This window comes from Taudactylus pleione, unplaced genomic scaffold (assembly GCF_031769625.1).
Source record: "Taudactylus pleione unplaced genomic scaffold, aTauple2 ptg000174l, whole genome shotgun sequence".
Taxonomy (NCBI): Eukaryota; Metazoa; Chordata; class Amphibia; order Anura; family Myobatrachidae; genus Taudactylus; species Taudactylus pleione.
The window spans coordinates 8,435,845-8,458,707 of NW_028284576.1; the positions used below are offsets into that span (position 1 = coordinate 8,435,845).

Here is a 22,863-nt window from a genome sequence, read left to right on the forward strand (position 1 = left end):
GAGGACCTCACTTTCCCTGACCGGGAATCGAACCCGGGCCGCGGCGGTGAGAGCGCCGAATCCTAGCCAGTAGACCACCAGGGAGGGATGGTTTAGTTTGACACTCCATGTAAAAAAAAATACTTTTGTACAAGAGCACAAGTCTTTTAGTAGCTAACTGAAAAATATTCACTAAGAAAGGAAGATAGCTGACTCTTTGTTATCAATTTCCATTGTCTGTTTTGACAACTCACTCTTGCTCAAGTATTAGAAATGATGCGCTGAACTGAAAGTGCATCATTTCTTTGAGAGGTTGGTGTTTTTGGCAAAAATATTCCGAGGACCTCACTTTCCCTGACCAGGAATCGAACCCAGGCCACAGCGGTGAGAGCGCCGAATCCTAGCCATTAGACCACCTGGGAGGGATGGTTTAGTTTGACACTCCATGAAAGAAAAGGAAGTTTCCTGAATGAAGTCCAAAGCAATGGAATGTGAGGGAGTGGGCTACTAGGAATCAGTTTTTGAAGGAAGGAGAGTAAAAATGGTTGTGCATAGCAGTCTTAAATTACACCACACAGCAGCTTTACCTGATGGATGTATAGTACGGGCACGAAAAAATTATTTTGAGGAGCTAGACGTTGAGAGTCCCTGGCTCCATGATAAATTGTTCTGGTGCGAAAGAAAGAAGACATTAATGATTCAGATATCAAATAAGGTCTAATTGGTTCAGATGAAAAAAATACTTTTGTACAAGAGCACAAGTCTTTTAGTAGCTAACTGAAAAATATTCACTAAGAAAGGAAGATAGCTGACTCTTTGTTATCAATTTCCATTGTCTGTTTTGACAACTCACTGTTGCTCAAGTATTAGAAATGATGCGCTGAACTGAAAGTGCATCATTTCTTTGAAAGGTTGGTGTTTTTAGCAAAAATATTCCAAGGACCTCACTTTCCCTGACCGGGAATCGAACCCGGGCCGCGGCGGTGAGAGCGCTGAATCCTAGCCAGTAGACCACCAGGGAGGGATGGTTGAGTTTGACACTCCATGTCAAAAAAAATACTTTTGTACAAGAGCACAAGTCTTTTAGTAGCTAACTGAAAAATATTCACTAAGAAAGGAAGATAGCTGACTCTTTGTTATCAATTTCCATTGTCTGTTTTGACAACTCACTGTTGCTCAAGTATTAGAAATGATGCGCTGAACTGAAAGTGCATCATTTCTTTGAAAGGTTGGTGTTTTTAGCAAAAATATTCCAAGGACCTCACTTTCCCTGACCGGGAATCGAACCCAGCCCGCGGCGGTGAGAGCGCTGAATCCTAGCCAGTAGACCACCAGGGAGGGATGGTTTAGTTTGACACTCCATGTCAAAAAAAATACTTTTGTACAAGAGCACAAGTCTTTTAGTAGCTAACTGAAAAATATTCACTAAGAAAGGAAGATAGCTGACTCTTTGTTATCAATTTCCATTGTCTGTTTTGACAACTCACTGTTGCTCAAGTATTAGAAATGATGCGCTGAACTGAAAGTGCATCATTTCTTTGAAAGGTTGGTTTTTTTGGCAAAAATATTCCGAGGACCTCACTTTCCCTGACCGGGAATCGAACCCGGGCCGCGGCGGTGAGAGCACCGAATCCTAGCCACTAGACCACCAGGGATGAATGGTTTAGTTTGACACTCCATGAAAGAAAAGGAAGTTTCCTGAATGAAGTCCAAAGCAATGGAATGTGAGGGAGTGGGCTACTAGGAATCAGTTTTAGAATGAAGGAGAGTAAAAATGGTTGTGCATAGCAGTCTTAAATTACACCACACAGCAGCTTTACCTGATGGATGTATAGTACTGGCACGAAAAAATTATTTTGAGGAGCTAGACGTTGAGAGTCCCTGGCTCCATGATAAATTGTTCTGGTGCTAAAGAAAGAAGACATTAATGACTCAGATATCAAATATGGTCTAATTGGTTCTGATGAAAAAAATACTTTTGTACAAGAGCACAAGTCTTTTAGTAGCTAACTGAAAAATATTCACTAAGAAAGGAAGATAGCTGACTCTTTGTTATCAATTTCCATTGTCTGTTTTGACAACTCACTGTTGCTCAAGTATTAGAAATGATGCGCTGAACTGAAAGTGCATCATTTCTTTGAAAGGTTGGTGTTTTTGGCAAAAATATTCCGAGGACCTCACTTTCCCTGACCGGGAATCGAACCCGGGCCGCGGCGGTGAGAGCGCCGAATCCTAGCCACTAGACCACCAGGGAGGGATGGTTTAGTTTGACACTCCATGAAAGAAAAGGAAGTTTCCTGAATGAAGTCCAAAGCAATGGAATGTGAGGGAGTGGGCTACTAGGAATCAGTTTTTGAAGGAAGGAGAGTAAAAATGGTTGTGCATAGCAGTCTTAAATTACACCACACAGCAGCTTTACCTGATGGATGTATAGTACGGGCACGAAAAAATTATTTTGAGGAGCTAGACGTTGAGAGTCCCTGGCTCCATGATAAATTGTTCTGGTGCGAAAGAAAGAAGACATTAATGATTCAGATATCAAATAAGGTCTAATTGGTTCAGATGAAAAAAATACTTTTGTACAAGAGCACAAGTCTTTTAGTAGCTAACTGAAAAATATTCACTAAGAAAGGAAGATAGCTGACTCTTTGTTATCAATTTCCATTGTCTGTTTTGACAACTCACTGTTGCTCAAGTATTAGAAATGATGCGCTGAACTGAAAGTGCATCATTTCTTTGAAAGGTTGGTGTTTTTAGCAAAAATATTCCAAGGACCTCACTTTCCCTGACCGGGAATCGAACCCGGGCCGCGGCGGTGAGAGCGCTGAATCCTAGCCAGTAGACCACCAGGGAGGGATGGTTTAGTTTGACACTCCATGTCAAAAAAAATACTTTTGTACAAGAGCACAAGTCTTTTAGTAGCTAACTGAAAAATATTCACTAAGAAAGGAAGATAGCTGACTCTTTGTTATCAATTTCCATTGTCTGTTTTGACAACTCACTGTTGCTCAAGTATTAGAAATGATGCGCTGAACTGAAAGTGCATCATTTCTTTGAAAGGTTGGTGTTTTTAGCAAAAATATTCCAAGGACCTCACTTTCCCTGACCGGGAATCGAACCCAGCCCGCGGCGGTGAGAGCGCTGAATCCTAGCCAGTAGACCACCAGGGAGGGATGGTTTAGTTTGACACTCCATGTCAAAAAAAATACTTTTGTACAAGAGCACAAGTCTTTTAGTAGCTAACTGAAAAATATTCACTAAGAAAGGAAGATAGCTGACTCTCTGTTATCAATTTCCATTGTCTGTTTTGACATCTCACTGTTGCTCAAGTATTAGAAATGATGCGCTGAACTGAAAGTGCATCATTTCTTTGAAAGGTTGGTGTTTTTGGCAAAAATATTCCAAGGACCTCACTTTCCCAGCCCGGGAATCGAACCCGGGCCACGGCGGTGAGAGCGCCGAATCCTAGCCAGTAGACCACCAGGGAGGGATGGTTTAGTTTGACACTCCATGTCAAAAAATATACTTTTGTACAAGAGCACAAGTCTTTTAGTAGCTAACTGAAAAATATTCACTAAGAAAGGAAGATAGCTGACTCTTTGTTATCAATTTCCATTGTCTGTTTTGACAACTCACTGTTGCTCAAGTATTAGAAATGATGCGCTGAACTGAAAGTGCATCATTTCTTTGAAAGGTTGGTGTTTTTGGCAAAAATATTCCGAGGACCTCACTTTCCCTGACCAGGAATCGAACCCAGGCCGCAGCGGTGAGAGCGCCAAATCCTAGCCACTAGACCACCTGGGAGGGATGGTTTAGTTTGACACTCCATGAAAGAAAAGGAAGTTTCCTGAATGAAGTCCAAAGCAATGGAATGTGAGGGAGTGGGCTACTAGGAATCAGTTTTAGAAGGAAGGAGAGTAAAAATGGTTGTGCATAGCAGTCTTAAATTACACCACACAGCAGCTTTACCTGATGGATGTATAGTAATGGCACGAAAAAATTATTTTGAGGAGCTAGACGTTGAGAGTCCCTGGCTCCATGATAAATTGTTCTGGTGCTAAAGAAAGAAGACATTAATGATTCAGATATCAAATAAGGTTTAATTGGTTCTGATGAAAAAAATACTTTTGTACAAGAGCACAAGTCTTTTAGTAGCTAACTGAAAAATATTCACTAAGAAAGGAAGATAGCTGACTCTTTGTTATCAATTTCCATTGTCTGTTTTGACAACTCACTCTTGCTCAAGTATTAGAAATGATGCGCTGAACTGAAAGTGCATCATTTCTTTGAAAGGTTGGTGTTTTTAGCAAAAATATTCCAAGGACCTCACTTTCCCTGACCGGGAATCGAACCCGGGCCGCGGCGGTGAGAGCGCTGAATCCTAGCCAGTAGACCACCAGGGAGGGATGGTTTAGTTTGACACTCCATGTCAAAAAAAATACTTTTGTACAAGAGCACAAGTCTTTTAGTAGCTAACTGAAAAATATTCACTAAGAAAGGAAGATAGCTGACTCTTTGTTATCAATTTCCATTGTCTGTTTTGACAACTCACTGTTGCTCAAGTATTAGAAATGATGCGCTGAACTGAAAGTGCATCATTTCTTTGAAAGGTTGGTGTTTTTGGCAAAAATATTCCGAGGACCTCACTTTCCCTGACCGGGAATCGAACCCTGGCCGCGGCGGTGAGAGCACCGAATCCTAGCCACTAGACCACCAGGGATGGATGGTTTAGTTTGACACTCCATGAAAGAAAAGGAAGTTTCCTGAATGAAGTCCAAAGCAATGGAATGTGAGGGAGTGGGCTACTAGGAATCAGTTTTAGAAGGAAGGAGAGTAAAAATGGTTGTGCATAGCAGTCTTAAATTACACCACACAGCAGCTTTACCTGATGGATGTATAGTACTGGCACGAAAAAATAATTTTGAGGAGCTAGACGTTGAGAGTCCCTGGCTCCATGATAAATTGTTCTGGTGCTAAAGAAAGATGACATTAATGACTCAGATATCAAATATGGTCTAATTGGTTCTGATGAAAAAAATACTTTTGTACAAGAGCACAAGTCTTTTAGTAGCTAACTGAAAAATATTCACTAAGAAAGGAAGATAGCTGACTCTCTGTTATCAATTTCCATTGTCTGTTTTGACATCTCACTGTTGCTCAAGTATTAGAAATGATGCGCTGAACTGAAAGTGCATCATTTCTTTGAAAGGTTGGTGTTTTTGGCAAAAATATTCCAAGGACCTCACTTTCCCAGCCCGGGAATCGAACCCGGGCCGCGGCGGTGAGAGCGCCGAATCCTAGCCAGTAGACCACCAGGGAGGGATGGTTTAGTTTGACACTCCATGTCAAAAAAAATACTTTTGTACAAGAGCACAAGTCTTTTAGTAGCTAACTGAAAAATATTCACTAAGAAAGGAAGATAGCTGACTCTTTGTTATCAATTTCCATTGTCTGTTTTGACAACTCACTGTTGCTCAAGTATTAGAAATGATGCGCTGAACTGAAAGTGCATCATTTCTTTGAAAGGTTGGTGTTTTTGGCAAAAATATTCCGAGGACCTCACTTTCCCTGACTGGGAATCGAACCCGGGCCGCGGCGTGAGAGCGCCGAATCCTAGCCACTAGACCACCAGGGAGGGATGGTTTAGTTTGACACTCCATGAAAGAAAAGGAAGTTTCCTGAATGAAGTCCAAAGCAATGGAATGTGAGGGAGTGGGCTACTAGGAATCAGTTTTAGAATGAAGGAGAGTAAAAATGGTTGTGCATAGCAGTCTTAAATTACACCACACAGCAGCTTTACCTGATGGATGTATAGTACTGGCACGAAAAAATAATTTTGAGGAGCTAGACGTTGAGAGTCCCTGGCTCCATGATAAATTGTTCTGGTGCTAAAGAAAGAAGACATTAATGACTCAGATATCAAATATGGTCTAATTGGTTCTGATGAAAAAAATACTTTTGTACAAGAGCACAAGTATTTTAGTAGCTAACTGAAAAATATTCACTAAGAAAGGAAGATAGCTGACTCTCTGTTATCAATTTCCATTGTCTGTTTTGACATCTCACAGTTGCTCAAGTATTAGAAATGATGCGCTGAACTGAAAGTGCATCATTTCTTTGAAAGGTTGGTGTTTTTGGCAAAAATATTCCAAGGACCTCACTTTCCCAGCCCGGGAATCGAACCCGGGCCGCGGCGGTGAGAGCGCCGAATCCTAGCCAGTAGACCACCAGGGAGGGATGGTTTAGTTTGACACTCCATGTCAAAAAAAATACTTTTGTACAAGAGCACAAGTCTTTTAGTAGCTAACTGAAAAATATTCACTAAGAAAGGAAGATAGCTGACTCTTTGTTATCAATTTCCATTGTCTGTTTTGACAACTCACTGTTGCTCAAGTATTAGAAATGATGCGCTGAACTGAAAGTGCATCATTTCTTTGAAAGGTTGGTGTTTTTGGCAAAAATATTCCAAGGACCTCACTTTCCCAGCCCGGGAATCGAACCCGGGCAGCGGCGGTGAGAGCGCCGAATCCTAGCCAGTAGACCACCAGGGAGGGATGGTTTAGTTTGACACTCCATGTCAAAAAAAATACTTTTGTACAAGAGCACAAGTCTTTTAGTAGCTAACTGAAAAATATTCACTAAGAAAGGAAGATAGCTGACTCTTTGTTATCAATTTCCATTGTCTGTTTTGACAACTCACTGTTGCTCAAGTATTAGAAATGATGCGCTGAACTGAAAGTGCATCATTTCTTTGAAAGGTTGGTGTTTTTGGCAAAAATATTCCGAGGACCTCACTTTGCCTGACCAGGAATCGAACCCAGGCCGCAGCGGTGAGAGTGCCGAATCCTTACCACTAGACCACCTGGGTGGGATGGTTTAGTTTGACACTCCATGAAAGAAAAGGAAGTTTCCTGAATGAAGTCCAAAGCAATGGAATGTGAGGGAGTGGGCTACTAGGAATCAGTTTTAGAAGGAAGGAGAGTAAAAATGGTTGTGCATAGCAGTCTTAAATTACACCACACAGCAGCTTTACCTGATGGATGTATAGTAATGGCACGAAAAAATTATTTTGAGGAGCTAGACGTTGAGAGTCCCTGGCTCCATGATAAATTGTTCTGGTGCTAAAGAAAGAAGACATTAATGATTCAGATATCAAATAAGGTTTAATTGGTTCTGATGAAAAAAATACTTTTGTACAAGAGCACAAGTCTTTTAGTAGCTAACTGAAAAATATTCACTAAGAAAGGAAGATAGCTGACTCTTTGTTATCAATTTCCATTGTCTGTTTTGACAACTCACTGTTGCTCAAGTATTAGAAATGATGCGCTGAACTGAAAGTGCATCATTTCTTTGAAAGGTTGGTGTTTTTGGCAAAAATATTCCGAGGACCTCACTTTCCCTGACCGGGAATCGAACCCGGGCCGCGGCGGTGAGAGCGCCGAATCCTAGCCACTAGACCACCAGGGAGGGATGGTTTAGTTTGACACTCCATGAAAGAAAAGGAAGTTTCCTGAATGAAGTCCAAAGCAATGGAATGTGAGGGAGTGGGCTACTAGGAATCAGTTTTAGAAGGAAGGAGAGTAAAAATGGTTGTGCATAGCAGTCTTAAATTACACCACACAGCAGCTTTACCTGATGGATGTATAGTACTGGCACGAAAAAATAATTTTGAGGAGCTAGACGTTGAGAGTCCCTGGCTCCATGATAAATTGTTCTGGTGCTAAAGAAAGATGACATTAATGACTCAGATATCAAATATGGTCTAATTGGTTCTGATGAAAAAAATACTTTTGTACAAGAGCACAAGTCTTTTAGTAGCTAACTGAAAAATATTCACTAAGAAAGGAAGATAGCTGACTCTCTGTTATCAATTTCCATTGTCTGTTTTGACATCTCACTGTTGCTCAAGTATTAGAAATGATGCGCTGAACTGAAAGTGCATCATTTCTTTGAAAGGTTGGTGTTTTTGGCAAAAATATTCCAAGGACCTCACTTTCCCAGCCCGGGAATCGAACCCGGGCCGCGGCGGTGAGAGCGCCGAATCCTAGCCAGTAGACCACCAGGGAGGGATGGTTTAGTTTGACACTCCATGTCAAAAAAAATACTTTTGTACAAGAGCACAAGTCTTTTAGTAGCTAACTGAAAAATATTCACTAAGAAAGGAAGATAGCTGACTCTTTGTTATCAATTTCCATTGTCTGTTTTGACAACTCACTGTTGCTCAAGTATTAGAAATGATGCGCTGAACTGAAAGTGCATCATTTCTTTGAAAGGTTGGTGTTTTTGGCAAAAATATTCCGAGGACCTCACTTTCCCTGACTGGGAATCGAACCCGGGCCGCGGCGTGAGAGCGCCGAATCCTAGCCACTAGACCACCAGGGAGGGATGGTTTAGTTTGACACTCCATGAAAGAAAAGGAAGTTTCCTGAATGAAGTCCAAAGCAATGGAATGTGAGGGAGTGGGCTACTAGGAATCAGTTTTAGAATGAAGGAGAGTAAAAATGGTTGTGCATAGCAGTCTTAAATTACACCACACAGCAGCTTTACCTGATGGATGTATAGTACTGGCACGAAAAAATAATTTTGAGGAGCTAGACGTTGAGAGTCCCTGGCTCCATGATAAATTGTTCTGGTGCTAAAGAAAGAAGACATTAATGACTCAGATATCAAATATGGTCTAATTGGTTCTGATGAAAAAAATACTTTTGTACAAGAGCACAAGTATTTTAGTAGCTAACTGAAAAATATTCACTAAGAAAGGAAGATAGCTGACTCTCTGTTATCAATTTCCATTGTCTGTTTTGACATCTCACTGTTGCTCAAGTATTAGAAATGATGCGCTGAACTGAAAGTGCATCATTTCTTTGAAAGGTTGGTGTTTTTGGCAAAAATATTCCAAGGACCTCACTTTCCCAGCCCGGGAATCGAACCCGGGCCGCGGCGGTGAGAGCGCCGAATCCTAGCCAGTAGACCACCAGGGAGGGATGGTTTAGTTTGACACTCCATGTCAAAAAAAATACTTTTGTACAAGAGCACAAGTCTTTTAGTAGCTAACTGAAAAATATTCACTAAGAAAGGAAGATAGCTGACTCTTTGTTATCAATTTCCATTGTCTGTTTTGACAACTCACTGTTGCTCAAGTATTAGAAATGATGCGCTGAACTGAAAGTGCATCATTTCTTTGAAAGGTTGGTGTTTTTGGCAAAAATATTCCAAGGACCTCACTTTCCCAGCCCGGGAATCGAACCCGGGCAGCGGCGGTGAGAGCGCCGAATCCTAGCCAGTAGACCACCAGGGAGGGATGGTTTAGTTTGACACTCCATGTCAAAAAAAATACTTTTGTACAAGAGCACAAGTCTTTTAGTAGCTAACTGAAAAATATTCACTAAGAAAGGAAGATAGCTGACTCTTTGTTATCAATTTCCATTGTCTGTTTTGACAACTCACTGTTGCTCAAGTATTAGAAATGATGCGCTGAACTGAAAGTGCATCATTTCTTTGAAAGGTTGGTGTTTTTAGCAAAAATATTCCAAGGACCTCACTTTCCCTGACCGGGAATCGAACCCGGGCCGCGGCGGTGAGAGCGCTGAATCCTAGCCAGTAGACCACCAGGGAGGGATGGTTTAGTTTGACACTCCATGTCAAAAAAAATTATTTTGTACAAGAGCACAAGTCTTTTAGTAGCTAACTGAAAAATATTCACTAAGAAAGGAAGATAGCTGACTCTTTGTTATCAATTTCCATTGTCTGTTTTGACAACTCACTGTTGCTCAAGTATTAGAAATGATGCGCTGAACTGAAAGTGCATCATTTCTTTGAAAGGTTGGTGTTTTTGGCAAAAATATTCCGAGGACCTCACTTTCCCTGACCGGGAATCGAACCCGGGCCGCGGCGGTGAGAGCACCGAATCCTAGCCACTAGACCACCAGGGATGGATGGTTTAGTTTGACACTCCATGAAAGAAAAGGAAGTTTCCTGAATGAAGTCCAAAGCAATGGAATGTGAGGGAGTGGGCTACTAGGAATCAGTTTTAGAATGAAGGAGAGTAAAAATGGTTGTGCATAGCAGTCTTAAATTACACCACGCAGCAGCTTTACCTGATGGATGTATAGTACTGGCACGAAAAAATTATTTTGAGGAGCTAGACGTTGAGAGTCCCTGGCTCCATGATAAATTGTTCTGGTGCTAAAGAAAGAAGACATTAATGACTCAGATATCAAATATGGTCTAATTGGTTCTGATGAAAAAAATACTTTTGTACAAGAGCACAAGTCTTTTAGTAGCTAACTGAAAAATATTCACTAAGAAAGGAAGATAGCTGACTCTTTGTTATCAATTTCCATTGTCTGTTTTGACAACTCACTGTTGCTCAAGTATTAGAAATGATGCGCTGAACTGAAAGTGCATCATTTCTTTGAAAGGTTGGTGTTTTTGGCAAAAATATTCCGAGGACCTCACTTTGCCTGACCAGGAATCGAACCCAGGCCGCAGCGGTGAGAGCGCCGAATCCTAGCCACTAGACCACCTGGGAGGGATGGTTTAGTTTGACACTCCATGAAAGAAAAGGAAGTTTCCTGAATGAAGTCCAAAGCAATGGAATGTGAGGGAGTGGGCTACTAGGAATCAGTTTTAGAAGGAAGGAGAGTAAAAATGGTTGTGCATAGCAGTCTTAAATTACACCACACAGCAGCTTTACCTGATGGATGTATAGTAATGGCACGAAAAAATTATTTTGAGGAGCTAGACGTTGAGAGTCCCTGGCTCCATGATAAATTGTTCTGGTGCTAAAGAAAGAAGACATTAATGATTCAGATATCAAATAAGGTTTAATTGGTTCTGATGAAAAAAATACTTTTGTACAAGAGCACAAGTCTTTTAGTAGCTAACTGAAAAATATTCACTAAGAAAGGAAGATAGCTGACTCTCTGTTATCAATTTCCATTGTCTGTTTTGACATCTCACTGTTGCTCAAGTATTAGAAATGATGCGCTGAACTGAAAGTGCATCATTTCTTTGAAAGGTTGGTGTTTTTGGCAAAAATATTCCAAGGACCTCACTTTCCCAGCCCGGGAATCGAACCCGGGCCGCGGCGGTGAGAGCGCCGAATCCTAGCCAGTAGACCACCAGGGAGGGATGGTTTAGTTTGACACTCCATGTCAAAAAAAATACTTTTGTACAAGAGCACAAGTCTTTTAGTAGCTAACTGAAAAATATTCACTAAGAAAGGAAGATAGCTGACTCTTTGTTATCAATTTCCATTGTCTGTTTTGACAACTCACTGTTGCTCAAGTATTAGAAATGATGCGCTGAACTGAAAGTGCATCATTTCTTTGAAAGGTTGGTGTTTTTGGCAAAAATATTCCAAGGACCTCACTTTCCCAGCCCGGGAATCGAACCCGGGCCGCGGCGGTGAGAGCGCCGAATCCTAGCCAGTAGACCACCAGGGAGGGATGGTTTAGTTTGACACTCCATGTCAAAAAAAAAACTTTTGTACAAGAGCACAAGTCTTTTAGTAGCTAACTGAAAAATATTCACTAAGAAAGGAAGATAGCTGACTCTTTGTTATCAATTTCCATTGTCTGTTTTGACAACTCACTGTTGCTCAAGTATTAGAAATGATGCGCTGAACTGAAAGTGCATCATTTCTTTGAAAGGTTGGTGTTTTTAGCAAAAATATTCCAAGGACCTCACTTTCCCTGACCGGGAATCGAACCCGGGCCGCGGCGGTGAGAGCGCTGAATCCTAGCCAGTAGACCACCAGGGAGGGATGGTTTAGTTTGACACTCCATGTCAAAAAAAATACTTTTGTACAAGAGCACAAGTCTTTTAGTAGCTAACTGAAAAATATTCACTAAGAAAGGAAGATAGCTGACTCTTTGTTATCAATTTCCATTGTCTGTTTTGACAACTCACTGTTGCTCAAGTATTAGAAATGATGCGCTGAACTGAAAGTGCATCATTTCTTTGAAAGGTTGGTGTTTTTGGCAAAAATATTCCGAGGACCTCACTTTCCCTGACCGGGAATCGAACCCGGGCCGCGGCGGTGAGAGCACCGAATCCTAGCCACTAGACCAACAGGGATGGATGGTTTAGTTTGACACTCCATGAAAGAAAAGGAAGTTTCCTGAATGAAGTCCAAAGCAATGGAATGTGAGGGAGTGGGCTACTAGGAATCAGTTTTAGAATGAAGGAGAGTAAAAATGGTTGTGCATAGCAGTCTTAAATTACACCACACAGCAGCTTTACCTGATGGATGTATAGTACTGGCACGAAAAAATTATTTTGAGGAGCTAGACGTTGAGAGTCCCTGGCTCCATGATAAATTGTTCTGGTGCTAAAGAAAGAAGACATTAATGACTCAGATATCAAATATGGTCTAATTGGTTCTGATGAAAAAAATACTTTTGTACAAGAGCACAAGTCTTTTAGTAGCTAACTGAAAAATATTCACTAAGAAAGGAAGATAGCTGACTCTTTGTTATCAATTTCCATTGTCTGTTTTGACAACTCACTCTTGCTCAAGTATTAGAAATGATGCGCTGAACTGAAAGTGCATCATTTCTTTGAAAGGTTGGTGTTTTTGGCAAAAATATTCCAAGGACCTCACTTTCCCTGACCGGGAATCGAACCCGGGCCGCGGCGGTGAGAGCGCTGAATCCTAGCCAGTAGACCACCAGGGAGGGATGGTTTAGTTTGACACTCCATGTCAAAAAAATACTTTTGTACAAGAGCACAAGTCTTTTAGTAGCTAACTGAAAAATATTCACTAAGAAAGGAAGATAGCTGACTCTTTGTTATCAATTTCCATTGTCTGTTTTGACAACTCACTGTTGCTCAAGTATTAGAAATGATGCGCTGAACTGAAAGTGCATCATTTCTTTGAAAGGTTGGTGTTTTTGGCAAAAATATTCCGAGGACCTCACTTTCCCTGACAGGGAATCGAACCCGGGCCGCGGTGGTGAGAGCGCCGAATCCTAGCCACTAGACCACCAGGGATGGATGGTTTAGTTCGACACTCCATGAAAGAAAAGGAAGTTTTCTGAATGACGTCTAAAGCAATGGAATGTGAGGGAGTGGGCTACTAGGAATCAGTTTTAGAAGGAAGGTGAGTAAAAATGGTTGTGCATAGCAGTCTTAAATTACACCACACAGCAGCTTTACCTGATGGATGTATAGTACTGGCACGAAAAAATAATTTTGAGGAGCTAGACGTTGAGAGTCCCTGGCTCCATGATAAATTGTTCTGGTGCTAAAGAAAGAAGACATTAATGACTCAGATATCAAATATGGTCTAATTGGTTCTGATGAAAAAAATACTTTTGTACAAGAGCACAAGTCTTTTAGTAGCTAACTGAAAAATATTCACTAAGAAAGGAAGATAGCTGACTCTCTGTTATCAATTTCCATTGTCTGTTTTGACATCTCACTGTTGCTCAAGTATTAGAAATGATGCGCTGAACTGAAAGTGCATCATTTCTTTGAAAGGTTGGTGTTTTTGGCAAAAATATTCCAAGGACCTCACTTTCCCAGCCCGGGAATCGAACCCGGGCAGCGGCGGTGAGAGCGCCGAATCCTAGCCAGTAGACCACCAGGGAGGGATGGTTTAGTTTGACACTCCATGTCAAAAAAAATACTTTTGTACAAGAGCACAAGTCTTTTAGTAGCTAACTGAAAAATATTCACTAAGAAAGGAAGATAGCTGACTCTTTGTTATCAATTTCCATTGTCTGTTTTGACAACTCACTGTTGCTCAAGTATTAGAAATGATGCGCTGAACTGAAAGTGCATCATTTCTTTGAAAGGTTGGTGTTTTTGGCAAAAATATTCCGAGGACCTCACTTTCCCTGACCGGGAATCGAACCCGGGCCGCGGTGGTGAGAGCGCCGAATCCTAGCCACTAGACCACCAGGGAGGGATGGTTTAGTTTGACACTCCATGAAAGAAAAGGAAGTTTTCTGAATGAAGTCCAAAGCAATGGAATGTGAGGGAGTGGGCTACTAGGAATCAGTTTTAGAAGGAAGGAAAGTAAAAATGGTTGTGCATAGCAGTCTTAAATTACACCACACAGCAGCTTTACCTGATGGATGTATAGTACTGGCACGAAAAAATAATTTTGAGGAGCTAGACGTTGAGAGTCCCTGGCTCCATGATAAATTGTTCTGGTGCTAAAGAAAGAAGACATTAATGACTCAGATATCAAATATGGTCTAATTGGTTCTGATGAAAAAAATACTTTTGTACAAGAGCACAAGTCTTTTAGTAGCTAACTGAAAAATATTCACTAAGAAAGGAAGATAGCTGACTCTCTGTTATCAATTTCCATTGTCTGTTTTGACATCTCACTGTTGCTCAAGTATTAGAAATGATGCGCTGAACTGAAAGTGCATCATTTCTTTGAAAGGTTGGTGTTTTTGGCAAAAATATTCCAAGGACCTCACTTTCCCAGCCCGGGAATCGAACCCGGGCAGCGGCGGTGAGAGCGCCGAATCCTAGCCAGTAGACCACCTGGTAGGGATGGTTTAGTTTGACACTCCATGTCAAAAAAAATACTTTTGTACAAGAGCACAAGTCTTTTAGTAGCTAACTGAAAAATATTCACTAAGAAAGGAAGATAGCTGACTCTTTGTTATCAATTTCCATTGTCTGTTTTGACAACTCACTGTTGCTCAAGTATTAGAAATGATGCGCTGAACTGAAAGTGCATCATTTCTTTGAAAGGTTGGTGTTTTTGGCAAAAATATTCCGAGGACCTCACTTTGCCTGACCAGGAATCGAACCCAGGCCGCAGCGGTGAGAGCGCCGAATCCTAGCCACTAGACCACCTGGGAGGGATGGTTTAGTTTGACACTCCATGAAAGAAAAGGAAGTTTCCTGAATGAAGTCCAAAGCAATGGAATCTGAGGGAGTGGGCTACTAGGAATCAGTTTTAGAAGGAAGGAGAGTAAAAATGGTTGTGCATAGCAGTCTTAAATTACACCACACAGCAGCTTTACCTGATGGATGTATAGTACTGGCACGAAAAAATTATTTTGAGGAGCTAGACGTTGAGAGTCCCTGGCTCCATGATAAATTGTTCTGGTGCTAAAGAAAGAAGACATTAATGACTCAGATATCAAATATGGTCTAATTGGTTCTGATGAAAAAAATACTTTTGTACAAGAGCACAAGTCTTTTAGTAGCTAACTGAAAAATATTCACTAAGAAAGGAAGATAGCTGACTCTTTGTTATCAATTTCCATTGTCTGTTTTGACAACTCACTGTTGCTCAAGTATTAGAAATGATGCGCTGAACTGAAAGTGCATCATTTCTTTGAAAGGTTGGTGTTTTTGGCAAAAATATTCCGAGGACCTCACTTTGCCTGACCAGGAATCGAACCCAGGCCGCAGCAGTGAGAGCGCCGAATCCTAGCCACTAGACCACCTGGGAGGGATGGTTTAGTTTGACACTCCATGAAAGAAAAGGAAGTTTCCTGAATGAAGTCCAAAGCAATGGAATGTGAGGGAGTGGGCTACTAGGAATCAGTTTTAGAAGGAAGGAGAGTAAAAATGGTTGTGCATAGCAGTCTTAAATTACACCACACAGCAGCTTTACCTGATGGATGTATAGTACTGGCACGAAAAAATAATTTTGAGGAGCTAGACGTTGAGAGTCCCTGGCTCCATGATAAATTGTTCTGGTGCTAAAGAAAGAAGACATTAATGACTCAGATATCAAATATGGTCTAATTGGTTCTGATGAAAAAAATACTTTTGTACAAGAGCACAAGTCTTTTAGTAGCTAACTGAAAAATATTCACTAAGAAAGGAAGATAGCTGACTCTCTGTTATCAATTTCCATTGTCTGTTTTGACATCTCACTGTTGCTCAAGTATTAGAAATGATGCGCTGAACTGAAAGTGCATCATTTCTTTGAAAGGTTGGTGTTTTTGGCAAAAATATTCCAAGGACCTCACTTTCCCAGCCCGGGAATCGAACCCAGGCAGTGGCGGTGAGAGCGCCGAATCCTAGCCAGTAGACCACCAGGGAGGGATGGTTTAGTTTGACACTCCATGTCAAAAAAAATACTTTTGTACAAGAGCACAAGTCTTTTAGTAGCTAACTGAAAAATATTCACTAAGAAAGGAAGATAGCTGACTCTTTGTTATCAATTTCCATTGTCTGTTTTGACAACTCACTGTTGCTCAAGTATTAGAAATGATGCGCTGAACTGAAAGTGCATCATTTCTTTGAAAGGTTGGTGTTTTTGGCAAAAATATTCCGAGGACCTCACTTTGCCTGACCAGGAATCGAACCCAGGCCGCAGCGGTGAGAGCGCCGAATCCTAGCCACTAGACCACCTGGGAGGGATGGTTTAGTTTGACACTCCATGAAAGAAAAGGAAGTTTCCTGAATGAAGTCCAAAGCAATGGAATCTGAGGGAGTGGGCTACTAGGAATCAGTTTTAGAAGGAAGGAGAGTAAAAATGGTTGTGCATAGCAGTCTTAAATTACACCACACAGCAGCTTTACCTGATGGATGTATAATACTGGCACGAAAAAATTATTTTGAGGAGCTAGACGTTGAGAGTCCCTGGCTCCATGATAAATTGTTCTGGTGCTAAAGAAAGAAGACATTAATGACTCAGATATCAAATATGGTCTAATTGGTTCTGATGAAAAAAATACTTTTGTACAAGAGCACAAGTCTTTTAGTAGCTAACTGAAAAATATTCACTAAGAAAGGAAGATAGCTGACTCTTTGTTATCAATTTCCATTGTCTGTTTTGACAACTCACTGTTGCTCAAGTATTAGAAATGATGCGCTGAACTGAAAGTGCATCATTTCTTTGAAAGGTTGGTGTTTTTGGCAAAAATATTCCGAGGACCTCACTTTGCCTGACCAGGAATCGAACCCAGGCCGCAGCAGTGAGAGCGCCGAATCCTAGCCACTAGACCACCTGGGAGGGATGGTTTAGTTTGACACTCCATGAAAGAAAAGGAAGTTTCCTGAATGAAGTCCAAAGCAATGGAATGTGAGGGAGTGGGCTACTAGGAATCAGTTTTAGAAGGAAGGAGAGTAAAAATGGTTGTGCATAGCAGTCTTAAATTACACCACACAGCAGCTTTACCTGATGGATGTATAGTACTGGCACGAAAAAATTATTTTGAGGAGCTAGACGTTGAGAGTCCCTGGCTCCATGATAAATTGTTCTGGTGCTAAAGAAAGAAGACATTAATGACTCAGATATCAAATATGGTCTAATTGGTTCTGATGAAAAAAATACTTTTGTACAAGAGCACAAGTCTTTTAGTAGCTAACTGAAAAATATTCACTAAGAAAGGAAGATAGCTGACTCTCTGTTATCAATTTCCATTGTCTGTTTTGACATCTCACTGTTGCTCAAGTATTAGAAATGATGCGCTGAACTGAAAGTGCATCATTTCTTTGAAAGGTTGGTGTTTTTGGCAAAAATATTCCAAGGACCTCACTTTCCCAGCCCGGGAATCGAACCCGGGCAGTGGCGGTGAGAGCGCCGAATCCTAGCCAGTAGACCACCAGGGAGGGATGGTTTAGTTTGACACTCCATGTCAAAAAAAATACTTTTGTACAAGAGCACAAGTCTTTTAGTAGCTAACTGAAAAATATTCACTAAGAAAGGAAGATAGCTGACTCTTTGTTATCAATTTCCATTGTCTGTTTTGACAACTCACTGTTGCTCAAGTATTAGAAATGATGCGCTGAACTGAAAGTGCATCATTTCTTTGAAAGGTTGGTGTTTTTAGCAAAAATATTCCAAGGACCTCACTTTCCCTGACCGGGAATCGAACCCGGGCCGCGGCGGTGAGAGCGCTGAATCCTAGCCAGTAGACCACCAGGGAGGGATGGTTTAGTTTGACACTCCATGTAAAAAAAAATACTTTTGTACAAGAGCACAAGTCTTTTAGTAGCTAACTGAAAAATATTCACTAAGAAAGGAAGATAGCTGACTCTTTGTTATCAATTTCCATTGTCTGTTTTGACAACTCACTGTTGCTCAAGTATTAGAAATGATGCGCTGAACTGAAAGTGCATCATTTCTTTGAAAGGTTGGTGTTTTTGGCAAAAATATTCCGAGGACCACACTTTCCCTGACCGGGAATCGAACCCGGGCCGCGGCGGTGAGAGCGCCGAATCCTAGCCACTAGACCACCAGGGATGGATGGTTTAGTTTGACACTCCATGAAAGAAAAGAAAGTTTCCTGAATGAAGTCCAAAGCAATGGAATGTGAGGGAGTGGGCTACTAGGAATCAGTTTTAGAATGAAGGAGAGTAAAAATGGTTGTGCATAGCAGTCTTAAATTACACCACACAGCAGCTTTACCTGATGGATGTATAGTACTGGCACGAAAAAATTATTTTGAGGAGCTAGACGTTGAGAGTCCCTGGCTCCATGATAAATTGTTCTGGTGCTAAAGAAAGAAGACATTAATGACTCAGATATCAAATATGGTCTAATTGGTTCTGATGAAAAAAATACTTTTGTACAAGAGCACAAGTCTTTTAGTAGCTAACTGAAAAATATTCACTAAGAAAGGAAGATAGCTGACTCTTTGTTATCAATTTCCATTGTCTGTTTTGACAACTCACTGTTGCTCAAGTATTAGAAATGATGCGCTGAACTGAAAGTGCATCATTTCTTTGAAAGGTTGGTGTTTTTGGCAAAAATATTCCGAGGACCTCACTTTCCCTGACCGGGAATCGAACCCGGGCCGCGGCGGTGAGAGTGCCGAATCCTAGCCACTAGACCACCAGGGAGAGATGGTTTAGTTTGACACTCCATGAAAGAAAAGGAAGTTTTCTGAATGAAGTCCAAAGCAATGGAATGTGAGGGAGTGTTGCTACTAGGAATCAGTTTTAGAAGGAAGGAGAGTAAAAATGGTTGTGCATAGCAGTCTTAAATTACACCACACAGCAGCTTTACCTGATGGATGTATAGTACTGGCACGAAAAAATAATTTTGAGGAGCTAGACGTTGAGAGTCCCTGGCTCCATGATAAATTGTTCTGGTGCTAAAGAAAGAAGACATTAATGACTCAGATATCAAATATGGTCTAATTGGTTCTGATGAAAAAAATACTTTTGTACAAGAGCACAAGTCTTTTAGTAGCTAACTGAAAAATATTCACTAAGAAAGGAAGATAGCTGACTCTCTGTTATCAATTTCCATTGTCTGTTTTGACATCTCACTGTTGCTCAAGTATTAGAAATGATGCGCTGAACTGAAAGTGCATCATTTCTTTGAAAGGTTGGAGTTTTTGGCAAAAATATTCCAAGGACCTCACTTTCCCAGCCCGGGAATCGAACCCGGGCAGCGGCGGTGAGAGCGCCGAATCCTAGCCAGTAGACCACCAGGGAGGGATGGTTTAGTTTGACACTCCATGTCAAAAAAAATACTTTTGTACAAGAGCACAAGTCTTTTAGTAGCTAACTGAAAAATATTCACTAAGAAAGGAAGATAGCTGACTCTTTGTTATCAATTTCCATTGTCTGTTTTGACAACTCACTGTTGCTCAAGTATTAGAAATGATGCGCTGAACTGAAAGTGCATCATTTCTTTGAAAGGTTGGTGTTTTTGGCAAAAATATTCCGAGGACCTCACTTTGCCTGACCAGGAATCGAACCCAGGCCGCAGCGGTGAGAGCGCCGAATCCTAGCCACTAGACCACCTGGGAGGGATGGTTTAGTTTGACACTCCATGAAAGAAAAGGAAGTTTCCTGAATGAAGTCCAAAGCAATGGAATGTGAGGGAGTGGGCTAATAGGAATCAGTTTTAGAAGGAAGGAGAGTAAAAATGGTTGTGCATAGCAGTCTTAAATTACACCACACAGCAGCTTTACCTGATGGATGTATAGTACTGGCACGAAAAAATTATTTTGAGGAGCTAGACGTTGAGAGTCCCTGGCTCCATGATAAATTGTTCTGGTGCTAAAGAAAGAAGACATTAATGACTCAGATATCAAATATGGTCTAATTGGTTCTGATGAAAAAAATACTTTTGTACAAGAGCAAAAGTCTTTTAGTAGCTAACTGAAAAATATTCACTAAGAAAGGAAGATAGCTGACTCTCTGTTATCAATTTCCATTGTCTGTTTTGACATCTCACTGTTGCTCAAGTATTAGAAATGATGCGCTGAACTGAAAGTGCATCATTTCTTTGAAAGGTTGGTGTTTTTGGCAAAAATATTCCAAGGACCTCACTTTCCCAGCCCGGGAATCGAACCCAGGCAGCGGCGGTGAGAGCGCCGAATCCTAGCCAGTAGACCACCAGGGAGGGATGGTTTAGTTTGACACTCCATGTCAAAAAAATACTTTTGTACAAGAGCACAAGTCTTTTAGTAGCTAACTGAAAAATATTCACTAAGAAAGGAAGATAGCTGACTCTTTGTTATCAATTTCCATTGTCTGTTTTGACAACTCACTGTTGCTCAAGTATTAGAAATGATGCGCTGAACTGAAAGTGCATCATTTCTTTGAAAGGTTGGTGTTTTTGGCAAAAATATTCCGAGGACCTCACTTTGCCTGACCAGGAATCGAACCCAGGCCGCAGCAGTGAGAGCGCCGAATCCTAGCCACTAGACCACCTGGGAGGGATGGTTTAGTTTGACACTCCATGAAAGAAAAGGAAGTTTCCTGAATGAAGTCCAAAGCAATGGAATGTGAGGGAGTGGGCTACTAGGAATCAGTTTTAGAAGGAAGGAGAGTAAAAATGGTTGTGCATAGCAGTCTTAAATTACACCACACAGCAGCTTTACCTGATGGATGTATAGTACTGGCACGAAAAAATTATTTTGAGGAGCTAGACGTTGAGTGTCCCTGGCTCCATGATAAATTGTTCTGGTGCTAAAGAAAGAAGACATTAATGACTCAGATATCAAATATGGTCTAATTGGTTCTGATGAAAAAAATACTTTTGTACAAGAGCACAAGTCTTTTAGTAGCTAACTGAAAAATATTCACTAAGAAAGGAAGATAGCTGACTCTCTGTTATCAATTTCCATTGTCTGTTTTGACATCTCACTGTTGCTCAAGTATTAGAAATGATGCGCTGAACTGAAAGTGCATCATTTCTTTGAAAGGTTGGTGTTTTTGGCAAAAATATTCCAAGGACCTCACTTTCCCAGCCCGGGAATCGAACCCGGGCAGTGGCGGTGAGAGCGCCGAATCCTAGCCAGTAGACCACCAGGGAGGGATGGTTTAGTTTGACACTCCATGTCAAAAAAAATACTTTTGTACAAGAGCACAAGTCTTTTAGTAGCTAACTGAAAAATATTCACTAAGAAAGGAAGATAGCTGACTCTTTGTTATCAATTTCCATTGTCTGTTTTGACAACTCACTGTTGCTCAAGTATTAGAAATGATGCGCTGAACTGAAAGTGCATCATTTCTTTGAAAGGTTGGTGTTTTTGGCAAAAATATTCCGAGGACCTCACTTTCCCTGACCGGGAATCGAACCTGGGCCGCGGTGGTGAGAGCGCCGAATCCTAGCCACTAGACCACCAGGGAGGGATGGTTTAGTTTGACACTCCATGAAAGAAAAGGAAGTTTTCTGAATGAAGTCCAAAGCAATGGAATGTGAGGGAGTGGGCTACTAGGAATCAGTTTTAGAAGGAAGGAGAGTAAAAATGGTTGTGCATAGCAGTCTTAAATTACACCACACAGCAGCTTTACCTGATGGATGTATAGTACTGGCACGAAAAAATAATTTTGAGGAGCTAGACGTTGAGAGTCCCTGGCTCCATGATAAATTGTTCTGGTGCTAAAGAAAGAAGACATTAATGACTCAGATATCAAATATGGTCTAATTGGTTCTGATGAAAAAAATACTTTTGTACAAGAGCACAAGTCTTTTAGTAGCTAACTGAAAAATATTCACTAAGAAAGGAAGATAGCTGACTCTCTGTTATCAATTTCCATTGTCTGTTTTGACATCTCACTGTTGCTCAAGTATTAGAAATGATGCGCTGAACTGAAAGTGCATCATTTCTTTGAAAGGTTGGTGTTTTTGGCAAAAATATTCCAAGGACCTCACTTTCCCAGCCCGGGAATCGAACCCGGGCAGCGGCGGTGAGAGCGCCGAATCCTAGCCAGTAGACCACCTGGTAGGGATATTTTAGTTTGACACTCCATGTCAAAAAAAATACTTTTGTACAAGAGCACAAGTCTTTTAGTAGCTAACTGAAAAATATTCACTAAGAAAGGAAGATAGCTGACTCTTTGTTATCAATTTCCATTGTCTGTTTTGACAACTCACTGTTGCTCAAGTATTAGAAATGATGCGCTGAACTGAAAGTGCATCATTTCTTTGAAAGGTTGGTGTTTTTGGCAAAAATATTCCAAGGACCTCACTTTCCCAGCCCAGGAATCGAACCCGGGCAGCGGCGGTGAGAGCGCCGAATCCTAGCCAGTAGACCACCAGGGAGGGATGGTTTAGTTTGACACTCCATGTCAAAAAAAATACTTTTGTACAAGAGCACAAGTCTTTTAGTAGCTAACTGAAAAATATTCACTAAGAAAGGAAGATAGCTGACTCTTTGTTATCAATTTCCATTGTCTGTTTTGACAACTCACTGTTGCTCAAGTATTAGAAATGATGCGCTGAACTGAAAGTGCATCATTTCTTTGAAAGGTTGGTGTTTTTGGCAAAAATATTCCAAGGACCTCACTTTCCCAGCCCGGGAATCGAACCCGGGCAGCGGCGGTGAGAGCGCCGAATCCTAGCCAGTAGACCACCAGGGAGGGATGGTTTAGTTTGACACTCCATGTCAAAAAAAATACTTTTGTACAAGAGCACAAGTCTTTTAGTAGCTAACTGAAAAATATTCACTAAGAAAGGAAGATAGCTGACTCTTTGTTATCAATTTCCAT

The 22,863-nt window shown here is 41.1% G+C and overlaps 8 non-coding genes across 8 annotated transcripts; all 8 read right to left on the bottom strand.

The window, feature by feature from the left end:
* Positions 1 to 1,562: 1,562 nt before the first annotated feature.
* On the bottom strand, positions 1,563 to 1,634 carry TRNAE-CUC (transfer RNA glutamic acid (anticodon CUC)). The gene has a single exon. It is a non-coding gene; the product is annotated as a tRNA-Glu (tRNA).
* Positions 1,635 to 2,161: 527 nt separating this feature from the next.
* Positions 2,162 to 2,233, bottom strand: TRNAE-CUC (transfer RNA glutamic acid (anticodon CUC)). The gene has a single exon. It is a non-coding gene; the product is annotated as a tRNA-Glu (tRNA).
* A 2,394-nt stretch (positions 2,234 to 4,627) lies between these two features.
* Positions 4,628 to 4,699, bottom strand: TRNAE-CUC (transfer RNA glutamic acid (anticodon CUC)). The gene has a single exon. It is a non-coding gene; the product is annotated as a tRNA-Glu (tRNA).
* Positions 4,700 to 7,374: 2,675 nt separating this feature from the next.
* Positions 7,375 to 7,446, bottom strand: TRNAE-CUC (transfer RNA glutamic acid (anticodon CUC)). Its single transcript has one exon. It is a non-coding gene; the product is annotated as a tRNA-Glu (tRNA).
* Positions 7,447 to 9,839: 2,393 nt separating this feature from the next.
* TRNAE-CUC (transfer RNA glutamic acid (anticodon CUC)) lies at positions 9,840 to 9,911 on the bottom strand. The gene has a single exon. It is a non-coding gene; the product is annotated as a tRNA-Glu (tRNA).
* A 3,908-nt stretch (positions 9,912 to 13,819) lies between these two features.
* TRNAE-CUC (transfer RNA glutamic acid (anticodon CUC)) lies at positions 13,820 to 13,891 on the bottom strand. The gene has a single exon. It is a non-coding gene; the product is annotated as a tRNA-Glu (tRNA).
* Positions 13,892 to 18,082: 4,191 nt separating this feature from the next.
* On the bottom strand, positions 18,083 to 18,154 carry TRNAE-CUC (transfer RNA glutamic acid (anticodon CUC)). The gene has a single exon. It is a non-coding gene; the product is annotated as a tRNA-Glu (tRNA).
* A 527-nt stretch (positions 18,155 to 18,681) lies between these two features.
* TRNAE-CUC (transfer RNA glutamic acid (anticodon CUC)) lies at positions 18,682 to 18,753 on the bottom strand. The gene has a single exon. It is a non-coding gene; the product is annotated as a tRNA-Glu (tRNA).
* Between the last annotated feature and the right edge of the window lie 4,110 nt (positions 18,754 to 22,863).